We start from the raw sequence: 14,881 nt of genomic DNA, 5'->3' as shown, positions 1-14,881 counted from the left end.
CAACTGGTCCTCCCTTTCCTGTCCCACTGCATCTTGGCCCCAACTCCCCATATCTAACCAGAGGTCTGATGGGTTTTTTTTGACAGCTACTCCAAGATTTTGCCCAGGATGTTAATCTTCCTTTGTTTGTGCTTTTTTTCCCCCCACCACCCAACTCTCTGTTTTCCAACCAGTTTGTGTTCTTCAATTTCTTGAAGAGTTGTCTTAAATCATATCTTCCAAAAAATTTCCTGGAATAACTGCCTTCTCTTTATAGTCCTCAAAATTCAGAATTACATATCTCTACTCTTGTTTTTATTTTCTGTTTCTAGAATCATTGTTTGGAAAAAGATCTTTGGATTCTCTATTCCACACTCACCGCCTCCCTCCAATTTGATGTGAGGAAAGTAAGACCTAGAAAAAGAAGGAGGAGGAGAGTCACTCGTTTGTTGAGAGGCTAAGTTGAGATGAGGCTTAGGTCTTCCTGCTCCTTGTTAGTATTCTTCCCCTGCACCAATTTGCCTCTTTTAATTTGTATCAATTTCTCCAACTAGATGATATGTTACTTTGGGGTAGAGATGCCTCTTATAATATTTTATACAAGACCTTTGACTTATATTATCTCTATTTATAACAACAACCTTGCAAGGTGGCAATTATTATCATTTTACCAACAAGAATGCTAAGGGTTAGATAAGGCGAGTAACAGGCCCAAGATTAAATAGTCAATAAATGACAAAGCCAGGGTTTATTGAATATCTACTGTGTGTTTGGAATTGTGTTAGTTCTCAATTCAAAGAAATTAAAATAGGGCTGGGCATGGTGGCTCACACCTGTAATCTCAGCACTTTGGGAGGCTGAGGTGGACAGACCATTTAAGCCCAAGAGTTCAAGACAACGCTGGTCAACATGGAGAGACCCCATCTCTACCAATGTTTTTTTAAGTAGCTGGCCATATTGGCGCATACCTGTAGTAACAGCTACTTGGGAGGCTAAGGTGGGAAAATCACTTCAGCTTGGGAGATTGAGGCTGCGCTGAACCATGATCATACCACTGCACTCCAGCCTGGGCAACACAGCAAGAGCCTGTCTCGAGAAACAAACAAGCAAAAAAAAAAAAAAAAACCCAGAAATTGAAATACAATTTAGTTAAAGAACATATGTCACAGCTTCAACATAGTTCATAAAAAATCCCAACTGAATAACATATTCAGTACTCTGGAAGTTCATATAGGACAGGCATTTTGACCAAAGATACTTGAAGAGATATTAGACATGAACTTGGCAGTTAAGGATGCTAAGGATAAGTATAATCTAACCAGATGTGGTGGGTAGGGGCAGGTATTTCCATGCTGGTAAAAATGAGTTGTTTGGGAAATGGGAAAAGAATCTATTTGTCGGGAGGTATAGCTTTCACAGGAAAGTCATGCACGATTAGTCACAACAGATTGGGGAAAAGTTATGGAAGGCTTCGAATGTTAGGTTAAAGTATTTGGATTTTGTTCTGTAGGTTATGGAAACTCACCAAAGATAGTTGACCTATAGAAAGAGTGTTTTGGCCTGTTGCATAACATGTGAGTGGAGGGAAAGGGCTGGGAGATGTTAGACTGCTTAAAGGTTACTTAAAGTGGGTTGAAGACGATCTCATCACCTACCTATGAGCTAGGAAGCTTGGCATGGACCTGGGCAGGTTTTAGGGGGTGATGGAAATAATTTTTTTGGTACAAAAATTATGACTACCATTTGGGGAGGTGGAGGTTGGAAGAGCGAGATGTGAATTTTTTAAATTGCTTGTCAAAAGCAGACAGGCTGTTTTTCTGAAGCATGTGTGGAAGTTAAGGATATAAAAGTTTGCTCTAAGGGGACATAGAATAAGGGAATAAAGAGTCTGTTCCTAGAGAGTTAAAGGCTTTTACACCCCCAATTCCAACCCACCCTTTACTTGGGCTTCAGGGGTGTGTTTCTCTAGGTTTTTAAAATTGTACCTTTCTCTTTCATTCAGCAGGCATCCACGACGTTAAGTGTGCGCTGCTTTCAACCCAATGACTTCCAAGGTCATGACATCTCTTCTTGCAAATAGTATCCACACCTTTATCTTTCCCATCCAATTACTTGAAATAATCACATCAACCAAATTCATTTAATTTAACACAATATTCTATTTATTGCCTGAACAAAGATGGCACTGCTCACCAAATGAAAGTGTGGGCCACCCAGATAGGACTATATACAATAGCTTATATTTAAGATGTTGATTCACTGACTGGCACATGGAAATGCAAATGTGGCTCACCACAGGTCATTCAGTACTAAAACTGTAGTATCTGGGCTACAGTTACTAGATCAAGGGCTGGGTCTGAATCTAGAGGTCAAGGTGTTATATCTATAATAAAAGTAAAAAAGTATGGGCTGAACAAAAGTTGAATTTAAGATAAATACATAAATCAATGCATTAATTATGTGCATAAAAATTTTTTAATGCACATTTCTTTACAGTGTTTTAATTTTCAACCTTCCAGTTGTTGATAGGACTCATTTCTGTACTCTCTCAAAACCCAGGGTCTATCTTAACTTTGTGGTTAAGAAAAATCTGGAAGTATCAGCATAACCAATGTCAAGGGAAGTAAAAGTTGATCAAGTAATTCCCAAATACTATACCCTACTCTGGAAACCCAGGTTATGTTTGTTTTACTTTACACAGGGAAAACCTGTACATTTTGTTGGGTGATCCAGGAACAGTTATGTGACCTGAAACTGTGTAGCATATGTCTCAATATTATTTCAGAGATAAAAGGAGGAAGAGTTTTTCAGCAGTATTTGGAGGGTCTAAAAATAGGGTCCTTGGCTTACATGACTAGTGTCCTTACTTAAGGGTTTGGAACTTGTTCTGTGTGCCATATGCTTTTCTGGCAGTCTAATGCAGGCTAAGAACCCCTTTTCAGAAAAAATAATGTTTTAAAATTCCTAAAATAAACTACATACAATTAGAAATAAAGTCAGTTAGACCAAAACATAGTTATCAAATTATTGAGAAAAAAATTTATATTATAGGAATACATATACCTCTTTATTAACACTTTAAATAACCAGGTCACTGGCAGAGCTAATGAACACTGTGATTTTTACACAGTGCTAAGCGTTGACAACATTTTGAGATATCTGCAACAACTGTAAAGTGATGTGAAAAATATGTGTAATTCCTGTTGGTGAGAGTTCCAGTACTGCTAATATTACAGTGGTTTGTTGTCTACATTTGTAATGGAAGAAAATGTTTAATTTCACTCTGGGCTTACTGCAAATGAAGATGCAATTATTTCCCCTTTCCAAAATCAAAGACTCCTCAAGTTCTATCAGTAGATAAACCCAGGTTTAAAATGGGTGTATTAAAGGTTTTTTTCTAGGTAACACATAAACCATCAACACTAACTGGAGATCACATGGACAGCTCCTCAGGAGGCGTGGGGTGCCCCACTGCTTGCCTATGGTGCTTGCTGGCCACCATACCTGGCTCCTAGCATCATGCCTTATGAAAGTGGATGCTCAGTGCATCTACTCAACAACGGCCTGAAGAAGGGAATGGAGAGACAATGAGTGAGTTGGACTTGGCTCACCCTTCCTGCCCTAACATTTGGACACTCTGTGACTAATGCAGAAGCAATTCACCGAAGCCAGCTCAGAGTCCTGTACTGCCAGGAGTGACCGCAGAACACAGCACAGGCAACGGATGGAGCAGTAATGTGCCATGGGGTGGGTGGGGGTCCATGCTCAGCCCCAAGATGGAATTCTGTCCCTTCGATAAAGATCTGGAGCAGAAAAGGAGCATGCAGCACCCAGCAACCACAGAGGGTGACCAGAGGGCTGAGCAACAGCTGAGGCTGCCCAGTTGCTTTTCTGTGGCAAATCTATCCACATCCGCAACAGACAGGGATTCACTCATCAGGACCCTGGCTTCATGAGAAGATCATTTGTCAGTGTGTGTTTCTGACAAGTGTTGTTAGCTGAAAGTGTGGACCGAAGGTGCCCCCCAGCCCATCCCCACCTAGGCCGCCAAGAAAAGGAGAAAGAGGCTGAGTTCACACAGTCTTGTGAAGTTCCTGGCGGGACCAAGTGTTAGAAACTTAGAAACTACAAAGACTGTAATATAAAGCAATTGTTAAGATGAATAATAGTCATATAAACTGGGTGTGGATGATGAAGGGATTTATTACATTTTGGACACTTTTGTATCAGGAGGACTCATATTGTAAAAAAGAGTAATCATAAAAATGGCTGTCATTTTAAAAAACATGCCCATTGTTGCAAGTACCACATGTAATTCTATTTCATTTTATCCTCGCAACAACCCTCTGAGCATTTCTAGCCCCTGTAGTGGATTGAATGATGTTTGCATCCAAAATATAGGTTCATCTTCCCAGAACCTGTAGATGGGATTTTATTTGAAGAAGGGTCTTTGTAGATGTAATTAAGTAAAGGATCTTGAGATGAGATAATCCCAGATTTTTTGGGTAGGTCCTAAATCCAAAGACAAGTATCCTTATAAGAAGAGGAAAAGACACAGAGAAGGAGAAAGGCAGAGGAGAAGACGTGAAGACGAGGCATCGAAATGATGCATCTACGAGTCAAGGGATGCCAAGAAGTGCCGGCAGCCCCTGGAAGCTAGGGAGGGGTAGAGAACCCCTTCCCCCTCAGAGCCTCCAGACAGCTTGCTTTCAGGCTTCTGGTTCCCTGAACTGTGTGTCAGAAAACTGATTTCTGTTGTTTTAGGCCACCCAAGGCTCTGAGAATCAGGGAGCTGTTGCTCTAGTTCTAGTAATGAAAACTGCCCATGTGACTCTGGCCAGTCCCTGACTACCAGCGGAGCCCCCTGGATCAGGTGTGCACACCACACTGCTGCTCTGCTGCCTGGACAAATAAGTCATTCTAGTCAAATAACACTATTAACATAACAATAGTTTAGTATTAAGGTTAACCACCTGCCTACAATCAGACTGCCTGGATTTGAGGCCAGTTTTTCTGCTTAGTGCCTATCAGACTGTGAGCAAGTTATTTAACCTGAGTCATTTTCCTTTTCTTCTGTAAAATGGGGAGAATTCAAGAGGAGCCTTGAACAGGAAAGATATTTGGTGAAAACTAAGGAAGTCTGAAAAAAAGTATGGACTTTAGATAATAATAATGTATTAATATTGGTTTATTAAGTGTAACAAATGGGCTAGGTGAGGTGATTCTTACCTGCAATCCCAGCACTCTGGGAGGCTGAAGCAGGTAGGTCACCTGAGGTCAGAAGTTCGAGACCAGCCTGGCCAACATGGTGAAACGCTGTCTCTACTAAAAATACAAAAATTAGCCAGGTGTGGTGGCACATGCCTGTAATCCAAGCTACTCGGGAGGCTAAGGCAGGAGAATCACTTGAACCCAGGAGGCAGAGGTTGCAATGAGCCAAGATGACACTGCTGCACTCCAGCCTGGGTGACAGAGTGAGACTCTGTCTCAAAAAAAAAAAAAAAAATTGTAACAAATGTACCATACTAACATAAGACATTAATAATAGGGAAGACTGGCTATGGGATATATAGGAATTGTACTAATCTAAAACTCTTCTAAAATATTAAATTACATATTATTATTTAAATGGGAAAAATATCAATACCTCACTTCACATTGTGATAAAGATTTATAACAGTGTTTGGCACATTACAAGAGGTATTGTTAGCTATTATTGTTTTAGGGCTGTTATCAGGAACAAGGAATTCATACTTGCAATGTTCCATGAAACAGGCTAAATCGTTTTTTTAAAGTGAGATGATGCGACATATTTAGAGTAAGGTTGTCTGAAAATTTTACTATAACTATAATTTTGACTCATTCCAAAGCTAAGTAAAGCCAATGTAGTAATTAAACTTTGTTTCATGCCTCAGTGTTTCCTGGTTTTTAGATCTTTTCAAACTGTGATTTCTGACTACTACTGTGATTGCATGTAACTCATGCGAACAAGATCTACCTTGTTTATCTGAGAAAAATGGAAAAAAGAGAAAGACTCACAAATTGCAAATATATCTCCTTTTTGTTTCCTATCTGCTACTGGATTCCATTTTTAAAGCACCTACATCATATTTTACTTTTTCCTTAGAAAAACAAGCAGAATGAATTGCAGTGACTCTTCTTTACTATTTTGACACCACAAGGTGGACAAATGACTATATATATATACACACACACATACACACATATATATATGTATATTCATTCAGATTACCACAACAATGAAAGAAGCACACTTTTGACAAAACTGGTCATTTTAAGAAGTGTAGGCTTTTCATGAGAACGACGGTGTCAACAGAAGAGAGCCAAACTCATTCAGATTGTTCCCACCTTGCCTGATGCCTGCATCATGAGAAAGCAGCAGACAATCCAAGTTTAGAACAAAATGCTGCACACTTTCTCACCTGAAGAGATGCTTCCTACCCTAGGAAGAGAATGCCGTTTCCTTAAGGGAGCTACTCTTCTGGACCTTCGGCAAGTAAGATGGGTAGATGGACAGACAGGCAGATGACAGCTTGAGGACAGACTACTGTACCAAAAAGAAAGAGACCAAGGGCAGATGCAAGCAGCAATTGGGATCCTCTGCCTAGAGGAAAATATAGGAAAACAATAGATAGTCCTGCTCGAAATTCATTTCATAAAGAAAACCAGTCTACGTCATTCAGTAATAAAACTGTAGTATCTGGGCTATAGTCACTAGGTTAACTATACTAGGTTATAGGGCTGGGTCTGAGTCCAGAAATTTGTAATGAGCCATCACTACTGCAAGTGCCTTATCTGAACTATTATCAGAACGGACCTCCTCTCTGGGCTTTCCTGAGAAAAAGAATCGTCTCCTGGAAAACCCATCTTGAAAGATCTTTGAATTGGAGAATGCACACAAAAGGCAGCAGTAAGCAAATGAATTCACACCCGGATTTTCCTAAGAAATTTGAGTACAATATTATCATAGGATAATGAAAATAGTTTTTTGTTTAATTGTTCAACAAAAGTAAGCAATTTTCTTCCCTGTGGGGCTTCTTAACGTGTTTAACAGGTTAATGCACATTGTGAGTTTCTGATGGAAGATTTAATAGTCTATATTAAATAAACTGCAGGAGCATTTCATTATCAGGGCAAGGATTAACAGCCCTCTTCAGATCACACTTTAGGAAGCTGTGCTCCTCCTCCAGCAACATTCATAAAAATAAATCCTTCCGTTGGTTAACATTTAAATCCTGTCTTCCTAATCTTTGGTTGCCTAAAGTTTAGGGCCTAAACAATTTCAAGACCAACCTATGCCATGCAACAAATGTCCAATAATCCACCGAGGTCTGGACTGAGACCAGGGCTGACAACTGCCTTTTCTATGCTGCTGAGCCTTACTCTATCGGTGTCCAAGACAACTTAATTTCATCAACGCATAAGGAATGTTTGTCCCTCCCCCAATATTTGCAACTAACAGCAATTGTCTTTTATTTAAAAACTTTCACTATTTGTGTTTTGATTGAAAGTTTAAAACGTCGAACTCCTTGATAAAAAGAAAATGATTCAATTTCATTCCTTTAATAATTGAATCTACTGTTGAGCCTCCGGCTGCATCACGCCTCGGTTGTTACAACCTCAACCGCTAGGGGGTGCCAGGAAAGGGCGCTGGGCTTAGGAGCAGCAAGGATCCACCCACAGTAGTGAGGAGGCAGCAGAGATTGCAGCCCAGGCAGGTGATTTTCATACTTCCCCAAACAAGCCTCACATCTGACTGCTCACCAGAGCCGCTTTTTGTCTGGAAGTAATTATGCCCAAAAATATATAGATTCGTTACGTCTGTTGTGGTGTAAAAATCTGACACACAGTCTTTAATTAGAGGCCAGCTGAATTTGCTTTAAAGGCTTTTCTTCTTTCTCCACTTCCAAGTCTTGAGATATCACCAGGTTAATGACATTTTGATTAGCTTGTTAGAATAATTTATTATTTAGCCTTTTTAACAATTAGGGTGTTCATATCATACCCAATCCTTTACTCTATTTGATTCCCTGAAAACTTACTGACAGGGTTCACTGAGTATGCATCTGAAACAATCAGAAAATTGCATAAAATGGCAGTTAAAAGTAATAAATCCTCCACGGACCCGCCCCAAGGATGTGCCTCAAACATGATCACTGGCTGAGGCGAGAGGATCACCTGAGGTCTAGAGTTTTAGGCCAGCCAGGGCAACAAAGTGAGACCTCCATCTTCATAAAACATTTTTTTAAATTAGTTGGGCATGGTGGCACATGCCCAGTTACTTGGGAGACTGAGGTGGGAGGATCACTTGAGCCCCAAAGTTTAAGGCTGTAGTGAGCTAGGATTATGCCACTGCACTCTAACCCAGTGATAGAGTGAGGGCCTGTCTAAAAAAGCAACAACAACAAAAAATAGTTATTGGCCACCATTTCTCCCAGCTTTTTAAAGGATTAGAATTTTCCCTATTGTTGCAGCTAAATAAATTGCATCTTTAAGGTCAAAAGAAATTTGAAGGCCTTCCACTTTCCAAGGAGCTTTTAAAAGCAAAATATACCCATCTCTTCTGCCTTCTTACAAGGGGTATTTTTTTAATCTGTTGGGGAGACTCTTGCTACTGAAACTGACCCCAATTAGTCTATCAGCGCAGCTAGAGAGAACTAGAGGACCACAAGGATTTTCCAGGTTTTCTTTTGCAACCAAAAAGTCGTGGGGAATTCCAGAACAGAAGATGCTGGCTAATCAGACCTCCACTGGACTGAAGGAATGTTAACACAGCATACAGTCTCCATACAGCACTGGGCTGCATAGTTCAGATCTTTCTGGTTCTACCAGGGAATGCTTTTTGCAGAGTTATGACTCTTCATGACCCTCCAGGTTGTTAAAGTAGATAAGAGCTCACGATGACTCTGCTGATGAGCAGATGGTATTCTCTCTCTGAAACAGTGGGAGAAGCCTGGTGGTGATGATGGGGTTGTTGATTCAGGGCCTCAATAACTGCTAGAGTCATTGTTGATCCCTTGATTTCTCTCCTTCCCTATGAGGAATCTGTTTGTAAATGCTGTCTATCTTGGAAATATATCTAGAATCCAAACACTTCTCACTACCTCCCTTACTCCCGCCATAGCCCAAACTGTCATAATCTCTGCTGAAACAGCCTCCAATAAGGCCCCCCAGCTTCCATCCTTATCGTCTTATTAGTCTGCGCATCCTTGCTGCCTTATAAGCTACATCATGTCCAACCAAAACTCCATAAACGCTTCCCTTCTCACTTAGAATACAGATCTGGAGCCCTGACCATTGCCCCTTCCTGCCCCTCCCTCATGAGCTGCCCTCTTCCCTTTGCCTGTCTGGCCCCTCTCCTCTGGCCGCCCTGAGTTCACCTGCTCGCTCTGCTCCAGCCTCGCTCACCACCTTGCTTGTCCACAAACCCTCCCGTCCCAAGACCTTGCACTTGCTCTTCCCACGGGCAGGACTATTTGTCCTGCAGAGAGCCCTGCGACGCCCTCCCTCCTTTCCCCAAGGCTGTGCCTAACCACCTCAGCAGAGAGGGTTTGCTGGCCACCCCACCTCGGCCACTCTCTGACCTCTTCCCATCCTTTATTTTTCTCAGCATTTGTTACCATCTGACATCTTTATTTGTTCGTGGGTTTCTTGTCTGTCTCTCCAACTGGAATGTAAGCTCCATGAGGCAGAGACCCCGTCGGTTTTCATCAACACTGTGCTCTCAGAACAGTGCCTGGTCCATCGAGGAGTCTCCACAGGCAGCTGCTGGAGCAATAAATGAGTAAATGAAAAAAGAAGGCTCAGCAGCTCTGCAAGCTGTGAGTGAGTGAACCACTTGGCAATCAGTGTTTGTTCACGCGACATCTTGCTATTTGCTTTACAGATAGGTAAAAGGGGCCTAACGAGTCTAGTTCTCAGAGTCAAGTCAGAATAAATTCACATCCGATGGTATTTTTCTGGAAAATAACGTCTTTGGATTTATTCCACAAACTAAAAGACAGAAAGAGTTCAATTCTTTTATACTTCAATCTAATTTCTGAACCCTGACTGTGTGGGCCTCTGGAGCAGGCCTAACTCACAGGACAGGCTCCCTGTAGCTGGCAGTGTGACTGCCAGGCTCACTGCCAGCTACAGGGAGTGGGGTAGGGTGGGGTCTGGGTGGTAACTGTGAAGTGCGGGGGGGTGCCTGTGGCTCAGGGGCCGGAGTTCATCCTGAGTCATCTCCCGGCCACAGGAAATGCCCGCAGCCGCAGTCTCCTGGACTCAATGCCAGGCCTGGCTCCTGACCAGCAGGCCCAGCTTCCCCTGAACGGCCAGGCAACATGTTTTGTTTCATTTTGTTTTTAAGTGATTTGTACTGACTTCAAAGCAGAGAAAGATGGTACGATCCAGGACCACATCTTTGTCTCATTTTTGGTGGCCAGAGATCCACAGGATAAGCAACAAACAAACCCGAAAGGAAATCACTAGACACAGAGCTAGAGCTAGAACCATAGTCCTGAGATAGAGAGGCGAACATATTTTTCAAGTTCCTTCTGGAATTTCACTTCTTGTTGGCATCTTTTTGATGATTCTTTATACATCTCTTATCTACCAGGAGGTGGTTCGCAGGGTGATTCTGAACTCAGGTGGAAGGGTCGTGGCCTGTCTCCAGGGCCTTGTTTTCTGAGCAGTGAGGTGATCTTGGGAAAGTTGTGTAGCTTTTCCATGCCTCAGTTCCCTTATCTGGTAAATGAAAGTAGAATAGTCCCCATTTTATTGGGGCCTTGTGAAAACAAAATAGGGCCACCCTGATACAATATTAAATGATACCTGGCACTTGGTAAGCGCTCACTAAAACGAGCAAGGATAAACACGTGTCCCAAGTGAAATCAAAGGAGGGTTTACAGGAAACTGAGGGAGCTTCAACCCAGGCTCCAGTGTGCACAGGTGCCTGGGAGTATCTGGGAGCTGTGGGTGACTCCAGGTGGGATGGAAGCCAGATTACCATGGGGAAGCGTCTTTTAGAAAGCATTTCTGGTGAACTGCCTGAGGTGATGTTAAGAAACAAAGAGACTGGAATTTTCAAGCTTTCAGTAATTTGTTGTCATGGGTTTTTCCCCCTCACTTGAAATAAATATACACTTTCACGCATGGTTTATTTCCAGTTTTGCATTTCTTTCTTTTTTCTTTCTTTCTTTTTTTATTTTTTGAGAGAGAGTCTCGCTCTTTGCCCAGGCTGGAGTGCAGTGGTGCAATCTTGGCTCACTTTAACTTCTCCCCCTGCGTTCAAGTGATTCTCCTGTCTCAGCCTCCCAAGTAGCTGGGACTATAGGCATGTGCCACAATACCTGACTAATTTTTGTATTTTTTGTAGAGACGGGGATTCACCATGTTGACCAGCCTGGTCTCGAATTCCTGACCTCAAAAGATCCATCCACCTCGGCCTCCCAAAGTGCTGGGATTACAGGTGTAAGCCACCACAGTTGGCCTGCGTTTCTTTTCTTAAAGAAGGCCTCCCAGATGGTATAATCTTTAGGCCCCACAGAACCTGGACTCATCCCAAAATGGTGTAATGAAATCGTCACCATATTCCTGAAAGGTGGAGATTATCTCTCTTTCATAGTCTAAAAACTAAAGTGTTGAGAGATAAACAGTCTCACCACAGATAGGAGGACCCGGCAGGCCTGCAATTTGAACCCAGGACTCCCTACATCCAAAACCAAACTCTTCCCACTACACTCAGCTTCCTCCCATTATGGGCATCATGATGGCTTTAAAAAGTAAGTGCCAGATTCAAATGGATATCCCTACACCAATGTTCATCGCAGTACTCTTCATAAGGGCCAAAAGCTGGAAACAGCCTGAACATCCATTGACAGGCGATTAGGCCATCAAAATGTGGTATATCCATACAGTGGAATATTATTCAGCCTTTAAAAGGAAGGAAATGCTGACACATGCCACTACATGGATGAACCCCAAAGACATTATGCTAACATGAAATAAGCCATTCTCACAAAAGGACAAATATATGATTCCACTTATGTGACGCACCTGGAGTAGTCAGACTCATGGAGACAGACAGTAGAATGCTGGGTGCTGGGGGCTGGTGGAGGGGAAAGGAACAGTTATTGTTTAATGGGTGAGGAGTTTCAGTTTGGGCTGATGAAAAAGTTCTGGAGATGGTCAGTGGTGAGGATGGCACAACAGTGTGAATGCTCTTAATGCCACCAAATCGTATATTTAAAAATGGTTAAAATGGTGCATTTTATGTTATGTATATTTTACCAAAATAAACAAAAAAGGAAACCCCAGCCTAGAATGTAAGGCCTAGGCCACAAAACATTTCTTTAGCACTTAGCAGCCTGTGGGCATTGTGAACAAGGATGACAGGAAAGTGTTAGACATCCTTCTTTAAGGGAATAATTCTGAAGGTCGCAAAAAATGGAACAAATGTATCTACTTTCAGGTTGCTTGCTCCCCCTGTTATGCACAACCACAAGTCAGCCACAGAATTCTGCAAACAACCCACTGTGCAAGGCGTCAATACTCGGAGGTACCTCACAGTGAGACCCAGAGACAAAGCAGCCATTTACCTTGCCATCTTTTAGCTACTCACAATGAAACGTTTTCACAGAAAGACACCTGGAGGTGGAAGACTTGCCACCAGTACTTGAGATGAAGCAGGTAGCACAGCAAGGCCCGCCCAAGAGCAGACAGCCATGACTAAAGTCCCCAGGTTTCCAGTTGATTCCTAGGCAGGTTGACTCAGGGTTTCCTCTCCCAGGAGTCTTGTGAGGTGCCCCGGGGCAGGCCCAGCTGGGGCCTGGACTGTCTTTATTTGATATGGATGAATGGCTGGGTCGGGAGAGACTCAAGCTAACTGCAGTGACTCAGACACCGGTTCACTAGCTTCCTGAAGTCAAAGCACCACCGAGGACAGCCCATTTCTAAGTCTCTGAAGTCAGGACCAGTGGAGGGACAGAGTGCAGAAGTTCTGCATCCCTGAGCTCCGAGCTGCTCTGTCTACCCCCGTGCTGCTTAGCCGAGGCCCCTTGAGGAGGGTCAGACTCCCAGATGGAGTCACAGCCCCCAGGCTGGGGCTCTGAGCAATCCGGATGGTAGGATTCTACCTGATGAGCCTGATCAGCCTGTCTGAAAATGTGGATGGTATGACAGAACCTTTGGATGTTAAGGAATGTAATATCCTCTCAACCACCCACAAGTAATGGGAATTTGCTGTAAAAATACACATTACTTTAAAAGAGATGGGATCCTGGGGAAAATTAAGAGCGAGGCCTCTGAGAGATCCAAGCTGGATGGGCATTTGGGATCCATGGCAGCTCTAGGCCTGGGCCGTGCTCCTTCCCCCCGGCAGAGTGAGTTTGTAGATCTGACTCTAGCACTCCTCAGTTTGTGTGGCTGAGGGCCATTCTTTGCTAATTGTATATTGGTCCTCTCATCTCCCACCCCATGTAGCTTTCTTCTGCCTTGGGCTTCTGCCTCTATGTAGCTGCCGAGTCCTCCTAACATTGACTCCAGAAGCACCTGGTTCCCTCCAACCTTATGCGCTCTCTCCATACATCCTGCCAGCCTCACCTCCCATTATCAAACTCCTGATTTTCCATTTGTATTTCCCATTTCAGATTCTACATACACAGAAACAGAGGTAAGTAATCCAGTTGGCATGGGTAAGGAGACACAGTTTTCATTTGGGGGACTTTACAGGATGCTGGCATCTCGTGAATTGACAGCTCACCGGACAGGCAGGGCCGCCACCCTCCACAGCAGTGTGGATGTGGTACTTTCCAAAAGAGGACACCAGGCACCCCCCTCAGGAAGCAAGGCTATGTCTCCCCAGTGTCTTGCCCCTTGGTACAAATTAGCCAGCAGTCCCAAGGTGCAAACAGAGTGGATAGATATTCTTTCATAACATTATTCTACTTTATATTGTCTCAAATTCCCTCTGCCTTTTCTTCACGCTGCATTTTAAGCTTTTTCTCAGTTTTCGGCACAACCCAAGCAGGGAACACATTTTCCCTTTCCTGATTGTATTATTTACCTTCCTAAACCATTCATTCATTTACTTATCTATTTACTCAATATCCACGAAGTACCTGCTTTGTAACTGGTGAAATACTAGACAATGAAGACTTAAAATTCACCCATATTCTCAATATAAACATTAATTGACTACTTACAAAGTGCCAGGTATTGTGTTACTTGCTGGGAATAGAAAGATTACTGAGACACAGTTGCTGTGTGGTACATAGCAAGAATTGAATAAATATTTGTTGAGTAAAGGCAAGTATTTTGACAATTACAAGCAGAGCAAAAAGGGCTATCCTTGCGAATGTCCACAGGAAGAGAGGCCTAGAGAAACCAAAAAGTGTTTCCTGCAGACACTAATGTTTACACTGCGACCTGGAGGGCAAGCTGAATTAGCCAAGTGAGAAGCATGAGAGGGAACCCAAGGCCTGCAGGAAGAACAAATGGTTTGTGCGAAGGCTTGAAAATTAGGGAGGGTGTGCATTGGAGGGGCAGTCATGGGGGACAGAGAATAAATAAATCAGTGTGATTAGGATTCTAGGACTGATATGGAAGTCTTTATGTGGGATGGCACAAGTCCATTTAAATACATGGTCAAATTGTGGTTTTGGAGTTCTCCTAGGACCTTGTTGCTACCTGCATCTGGTTGTCAGAGGGACATGAGGATGGTCTAGAAGGGGTATGTACCACTTCCACTCACATTCTGTTGGCAAATGCTGGTGGTTGGGATTTTCTTAGCTTCAAAACAGGCCAGGAGAAGTAGTCTAACTGTGTTCCCAGGAAGGAGAGATTGTTGGTGGCTGCTAGAACCGTGGAGAGTTTCCAGGGAGTAGCATATCCAGAGCTA

Source organism: Piliocolobus tephrosceles, chromosome 11 (assembly GCF_002776525.5).
Source record: "Piliocolobus tephrosceles isolate RC106 chromosome 11, ASM277652v3, whole genome shotgun sequence".
Lineage (NCBI taxonomy): Eukaryota > Metazoa > Chordata > Mammalia > Primates > Cercopithecidae > Piliocolobus > Piliocolobus tephrosceles.
Note: the sequence above shows the minus strand (reverse complement) of the source record.